This window comes from Frieseomelitta varia, unplaced genomic scaffold (assembly GCF_011392965.1).
Source record: "Frieseomelitta varia isolate USP_RPSP 00005682 unplaced genomic scaffold, Fvar_1.2 scaffold_87, whole genome shotgun sequence".
In the NCBI taxonomy this organism is placed as follows: domain Eukaryota; kingdom Metazoa; phylum Arthropoda; class Insecta; order Hymenoptera; family Apidae; genus Frieseomelitta; species Frieseomelitta varia.
The window spans coordinates 7,201-14,185 of record NW_025110667.1 but is presented as its reverse complement, the minus strand read 5'-3'; the positions used below and the strand labels follow the sequence as shown (position 1 = coordinate 14,185).

Genomic DNA, 6,985 nt, shown 5'->3' with positions numbered 1-6,985 from the left:
TTAGTAATTGTATATTTTGTGATATTGATAATATTTTTATATAAACAACTAAAATTAATTACGGAGTTATTATTTATTTATAGTATTGTGATATAAATATAAATTATCATAATCCATAAATTTTTTCAATTGTCTTCGTCTCTTGTCCTTCTTCCCTTTCTTGACGAACTTGTCCATTGCCTTTTCGTCGTCTCTCTCCCTCCCTCGAGTGCTTACCTGTTTTGTCGCTATCTCTCCATCTTGCCTAATCTCAAATACTCTGCTTCTTTTGCTTCTTTTTAAACTTCCCTTCACTTTCTACACTATCTTTGCATTAAGTCCTTATGATCTCTCAATTCTTTCCTCTAGTTTTTAGGATCTTTTCTGCGTTTTCTCCAAGGATAAAACTACTCTTAGTCTTGCTCTCTGAACTGCACATCGCGACCTTGACCACGTGCCTCCCTTTCTTCGAATTTATAGGTTTCTTTTTTTTTTTTTTTTGATAGATTCTTTGGGTTTAAACATTTTACATTATCGTTGAATGTTCAAATGTATGACTGTATCGTTGAATGTTCAAATGTATGACGTCGAGAAAACCTGGACATTCAAAAAAGTTCCGAGAATTCGAAACTTTGTGCTTTGATTCAAAAATCTTGAAATTTAGACAAAAAAAGAACAAAATCAATGAAAAAAAGAATCATTTGCAGCGCGAGTGATTTAGAATCTCGAATGTTGAGATACTTCGCGAATGATCGGTTTTTTGTTTATAACGATATGTATAATTAAGGTGCGTAAGGGTCGATCGTAACTCTAAAACGACAGTAAACGTGTAAAGAAATCTGTCAAGAAAATATCTCGCTACATTACCATCATCAAGTGTATATCTTGAAATATTATCCATTGTAGTCGATAGAAATGGAAGAGAGATGTAAATTAGATCCAGAAAAACGTTCGGATGTCAGGGTTCTTTTAGACAAGAATCTCGAATATACATTTTTGTACGTTGTTTCGTTCAATATTGAAAATTTATATAAAAGCATTATTTTCAAATTTATTTTCAACTGTCAATTGCAAATTTATGTAAATTTCTGTTAATTTCAATTCTCGAAGAAGCAAGAAAATAAAATCAACTTAAAGGTTCGAGAATTTTGAGATTCGAATCTCAACAACGTCGTTAGCTTGCGAGGGTGCAATTAAAAGATAGTTTACAATTTTGCAGAAAAAGGAAGGATTTTTCATTTCGAAAATGCGATCCCAGTCATTATTTCAAAAATATTCTAATGACTGGAATAATGACTGGCTGCAAAGTTACTTTTAATTATAATCTCTTAATTATACAACGTAACGACGTCATAAAGTGAAAATTCTCGAACCTTAAACTTAATTTTATTTTGTAAGAATGTTTATTGTTCGAAGCACATAGCCAGGTATATGTCCTAAATTACTCTGGTCAAGGAGGAGGTGCAAATATACTATATAAATGTGGCGACTAAGAGGCATTCAGGTTTCAATTTTTCAAGTAAACCAAGCTTTGCATAGTATCGAAGAGCATCACTACTATATTTCAGTCATAACATACATATAGTCTCGCGAATATTATATAATCGTGGAAACCAAGATGGTCGACAAAAAACGTCAATGAACGTCGACATCTGTTGTTAAAACGGTTGATAAAAAACGAACGAAAACATGTAATATTTAAACGGTCGATAATTTGTTCGGCCTGACATTTGTATACGAATCTATAAGAGCGACGGATAACAAAGAACGTATTATTCCGGCTGCTTCTTCGAAAAGTGTGATTCCAATTGTGTGTGATTCTGCAATGCAATGCGGAAATGAAAAGACGCCACTTAAGATTGGACCAAAATTTGAGAGGGCGGAGTTTGAAGAAAAGTTAATCGAGTACTATAAAAAGTACTCGCTGATAATTTCTTGGCGAGAATTCACGAATGCAATCGTTAAGACATTACGCAGCAACAATTCAGAAAGTGAGTTAACCGACTTGCTTGGTTTAGAAACCATGGAATGCGTGGAGTATATCATTGAAAATCGAAGTAGCATTGTCACTTTGAATTTTAATGTGGAGAAGATATTTGATGTACCCTGATATTTCGAGGAAGAGGACGAGCTATGAGAAGACATCGAAAAAAGATGGCGAGGCAGAATGAAGATTTGAAGTATGTGAAACCATTTGTGATTCTGTTGTGATTCATAAACGATATATTGGACAAATTTTTAGCGGTAATCGTCAACTGTATTTTATAAGTGTGATGTATTGTATCGTATGTAAGTGTGTGATATGTATATGTATGTGTGTCGCGTCTGCTGTGTTGTCTTTTGTTTGACTCTAGCCGGATGTCAATCCGTGGTTCAATATTGTAGAGAGAGAGAGAGAGAGAGAGAGAGAGGAAGAGAGGGTGAGTGACTGGGTGAGTGAGAGAACGAGTAATCAGAGGCGTTATAAATTGTATTTGTGTTGTACAAGGAGTGGAGGTCTTATTTGCGTATAAAAATTTTGTAAAATTGTAGAATGTAATTTTTTAATTATACCCTTACAATGTAACAACGTTTCGGATTCGAGTTTCGGGAATTCAAATGTTAGCTTTGAATACATTTCTAATGAAAACCTGCCCAGTCTGGGTATTTTGAAAAAATTTCAAATAACATTATTTTTAAATTACTTTTTATAGTTATTTCAAAAATAATCCATTTGTCATCGGCAGAGAGGCTATTCTCATTTGCAACAGATGTCCCCAAATTTTGTTCATTAACTGACCAAATATTTGAGGAACGAGTCCTCTTAAAAGTTAAGACAAATTTTTATCGTGATATCGAGCACTGATAAATTAATTTAATTTTCATTGATTTTCATTGATTATTCTTCTTTTTCATTTGAGTATTTTGATTTCATTGATATTTATTGAGAATGTTATTTTAAAGACAAATTCTCAATTATCAAATAAATGTAATTTTCTTAAATAATCAATTCTTTTCAAATTATTATTTTCAAATTCCTTTAATTGTCCAAATGAACTACATACATAGTTAATAAGAAAGTGACATTGCGAGAAATTTCAATGTGGAGGGGGTAATGCCAGCTTCCCTATCAGGAAAGTAAAGGCAAGGCTCATGGGCTGCCAGTTAGCTACATCTGCTGCTCAATATTAATATCGCGATCCACGGAATTACATATTTTGATGACAAATGAAATATTCCCCAGTAGGTATAAAAAACATTACTCCCCGGCGATCTAATGTAACGAAAAACGAGAATAAGACGAGTAATTATTGTCACGGCAGTTGCGTTCTAGTCAACGCTCAATCGATCGTGTTGTCGTGTCGGTTTCTGCGCATGGAAGACGAACAGTCCCAAAAGGCCGAGTTCAAGATGTTGCAGTACATCTTCTCGCATATATACCTCGGTTACCTGGCGCACGACAGCGCGTTATTGCAACATCTGTACGAGAACACGGAGAAACTCGAGTCGCCGAACAAAGAGACGAACAGAGCTGCTTCGCGATTTAATAACGAGGAACCATCAAAAAGCAATTAGCAGGCAAAATGTGTTACGGTTGCAACGGCCTCTCTACGCGCTGATGTTCCAGCGCAAAAGGTTACCACCGGGTTACAAGAGAACATTGAACGAGGAGAAAAAATTACGGAGGAACCTGATCGTCATCGAGGTGAACTTCTTGTTGTACCGTTTGCACGAGATTCGAATGCGGAGAGATTAGATCAGGTTTTTCGCGTGAGCCATTCTCACGTTCCAGTTATTTATTTCGAGGTCTCAAAATGGCGCCGTAAATTGACGTTATCGCGGGACTTTTAATGTTTCCCGAAATACGGCTAACTTCTTATAATGCTTTACTTTGTCCCAGCTCCTCTCCCTCATTCTCCGAATTTTTCTTTTTGAAGCCTCCTGATGTTCTACCTTACTTCCACCACTAGTAACCTGTCCTCGACATTCCTTGTTGTGCCATACATCTTCAGGAGCTAAGTTGCATATATTCCTCCGTATATTCTGGGCCTCACCATGCTCCTCTTGCCTGTCTCCTTATTCTCATCTTCACTTCTTTTGCCGCCGCTGAGATAGCTGACTCCAAGTTTGTTAGCCTGGTACTTATATCTCCACACCTGAATGACTGTATCCATCATTCTTCTAGGGCCTTGAGATACCCCTCTGTACTGTTCGCTTTTAATTTCCACCTTGCTATCGCTTTCTCTTCCTGCTCCTCCGAAACGGCTTCTCTCTCCGGGATTTCACAAATGGTTGGGAGATGGTCCGACGTTTCGATTTCCAGCACTTTCATTGTTTTGATTAGCACTTCGATCCTCCTTGACGATAATTCTACCTTGACGATAATTCTACACAGCTGCCTCTTATGCCTATGTAAGTAGCTATACCCTCGTTGTCTCTCTTGAATCTTTCATCCATAACTGTCAGAGCAAACTCATCACACAGACTCAAATGTCTTTTACCCTCTTGGTTCAAGATTGCATCCTCCGATCCTCTAGCCCATTCTTCTTCTTCCATCCGTGAATTTGAATTTCCTTCCCCTATGCGAGCATACCAATCTCCTGTTAAAATTAGTCTGTATCCTTTCCTTATAATAGGTTCGAAATGCAGATTTATCCAGTGCTTGCTTCTCTCATTCTATTCACGCTGACATTGATGTAGATACACACTACCGTTTATCTCTGTCTTCTTTCTGCGATGATAGATCCATATACACATTCTCTGAAACAGGAATCGCCTACCATCTTCCTTATTCCCTCTATGAGATTCTCCTCCCCTTGACCGAACCAATACAGACAACGCTGCCGCTTTTATTCACAATTTAAGGTATTTGTCCAATTTGGTACTGAAATTTCTTATCGCTTTCTCTTCCACTCAGATCTCTTGTTAGACAGCAATGTCTGCATGTTGAATCTCGGTTGAATCTCAGCCATCAAGCAGTTTTCTCATGCCGCGTTCCAGCTTAGCAATTTCCAGACGGCGGCTTCCTTCCTTGCTCCGGCCTTCCGCGAAGATTTAGATTAAGATTTAGGAGTGCCTACTGCAAATAAATCGAGCAACGTGATGTAACTGGATTTTGAAGCTGATGGAACATAGCGAGCTTCTATTTTTAAATCCAGTTGCTCTTAATTTTTGTCCTAATTCAATGGATTTATTGATAAATAAAATATTAAAAAATGTGTATAAATATTTATTATAAAGGCCCAAATATGTATACTTATGAAATTAGTTGTTTGTGAGATTTTGATAACTAGTATGATAACATTAACTTAAAGCTACATAAAACTTAAAACTATTTACAGATATTGCATGCTTCTTGCGGATTTGTTCACTTAACACATTTTTCCATAAACTTTCAGTGAAATTCACTTCGGAACGAGTCATTTATAAACACATCATGCTTCTTTTTTGGTTCAGAACGAGCACAGTTCTTGAATACGACATCATCGTCCCATCGTCGTCTGTCTTTCATATCTGTTCTTCCACCTTGAGAGGAACTTAACAAAGGATTTCTAGAAAGAATGTTTTCCATTCTTGTTCTTTCCTCTTCCTGCCTTTTCTGCATTTCCAAGAACATGAAGAAAATAAAACATTATAAAGGCTTTGAAAACACATAAGATTAAACTTATATATAAAATACATAGTATATGCAGAAATTTTACCTTTTTCTTGTTCTGCTCTTTCCTTTCTAATACGTTGCAATTCAGCTAAAAGAGCAGCAGTATCATCTTCATCACTTTCTGACTGTGAATCATCGTCATCAAGAGGATCATCTGCATCTAAACTTGCCGTAGGTACTTGATCAATTTTTTGCTTTTTGGCAATGATTAATGCAGAAGTCTCTCGAGGTGGGTCTAACATACGACGATTAGAACTTTTATCCTTTTCCCTTTCACGTTCACGTTCACGTACTTTTAATTCTTTGCGAAAATCACGGTTTCGCTATTCCTCTATCGTTTCTTGTCCATGCTCTCTGCAAATGGAATTCATTAATTCATTAATTTTTCTAATGCAAAAAAAGTGAGGTTATGATGTTCAGGTATTTACTCAACCACTCGGCCTATGATTTAAGTTCCGATGGCGAGAGTCAAAACATTCCTAAGGGTCGGTCGCATTTTGACGGGTCGAGCCATTTGACGGTTCGACTGAGCAGTCGAAATTATGTCAAACGTACAAGTCTTATGATACTTGAAGGTGCAACACAAGGTTTAATTTTGTTAGATGTTTGATAAATTAGTTACGAATGATACGTAAGTTAACTAGAAAGATTTATTATATTGAAATGAATAATGTATCAATAACATTTAATTCACGTTTGGCCTACTTGACGTACAACGAGCCTGACATATGACATTCAAATTTGGCCCTTTCGACATACTACGAGCCTGACACGATATTGTAGGCGAAGGGGTTAATAAAAAAAGTTGTATACAAGATTTTCTTGAATAAAAGTAAACAAATATTATTAAATGAAATATAATATCTGTATTTTGATTTTGTATGCGACGGTAAATCTCTGCTGCTATACATTGTTTTGAAATTGCACTTAAATCTTTTTCACCACGTCCTTGTCCTCCTCTAGCAGGTTCAAACGTAGGTCTCGCGGTCGTAGTCATTTCTCTCAATATTTTTCAATACAAAAGCAATAGTTTTTTCTTAATAGTCTAATAACACGTTTCAAACGTATACGTTTTCAAAGACACGTTTTCACAGCTGATCGTTCGACACAAACCAAGCCACGCTACTCTTCGTCACGTACGTAGTAACTGTAAGTTCCTACTAGATGTCCTACTAGATATTCCTACTAGATGAGAACGACACTACACTATAGAGATCTGTACCGACACTACAATGCAGCCAATCTGTAACAAAACTATACTGGAGAGAATCTACTAGCGATACTACACTGCTAGGAATTCTAGCGATACTACACTGCCGGGAACTGTAACGATACTACACTGCTGGGAACTGTAGCGATAGCTACATC

The 6,985-nt window shown here is 36.5% G+C and overlaps 1 pseudogene; it reads right to left on the bottom strand.

Annotated features, from left to right (window-relative positions):
* Nucleotides 1-5,326: 5,326 nt before the first annotated feature.
* Nucleotides 5,327-6,776, bottom strand: LOC122536751 (annotated as a pseudogene).
* Between the last annotated feature and the right edge of the window lie 209 nt (nucleotides 6,777-6,985).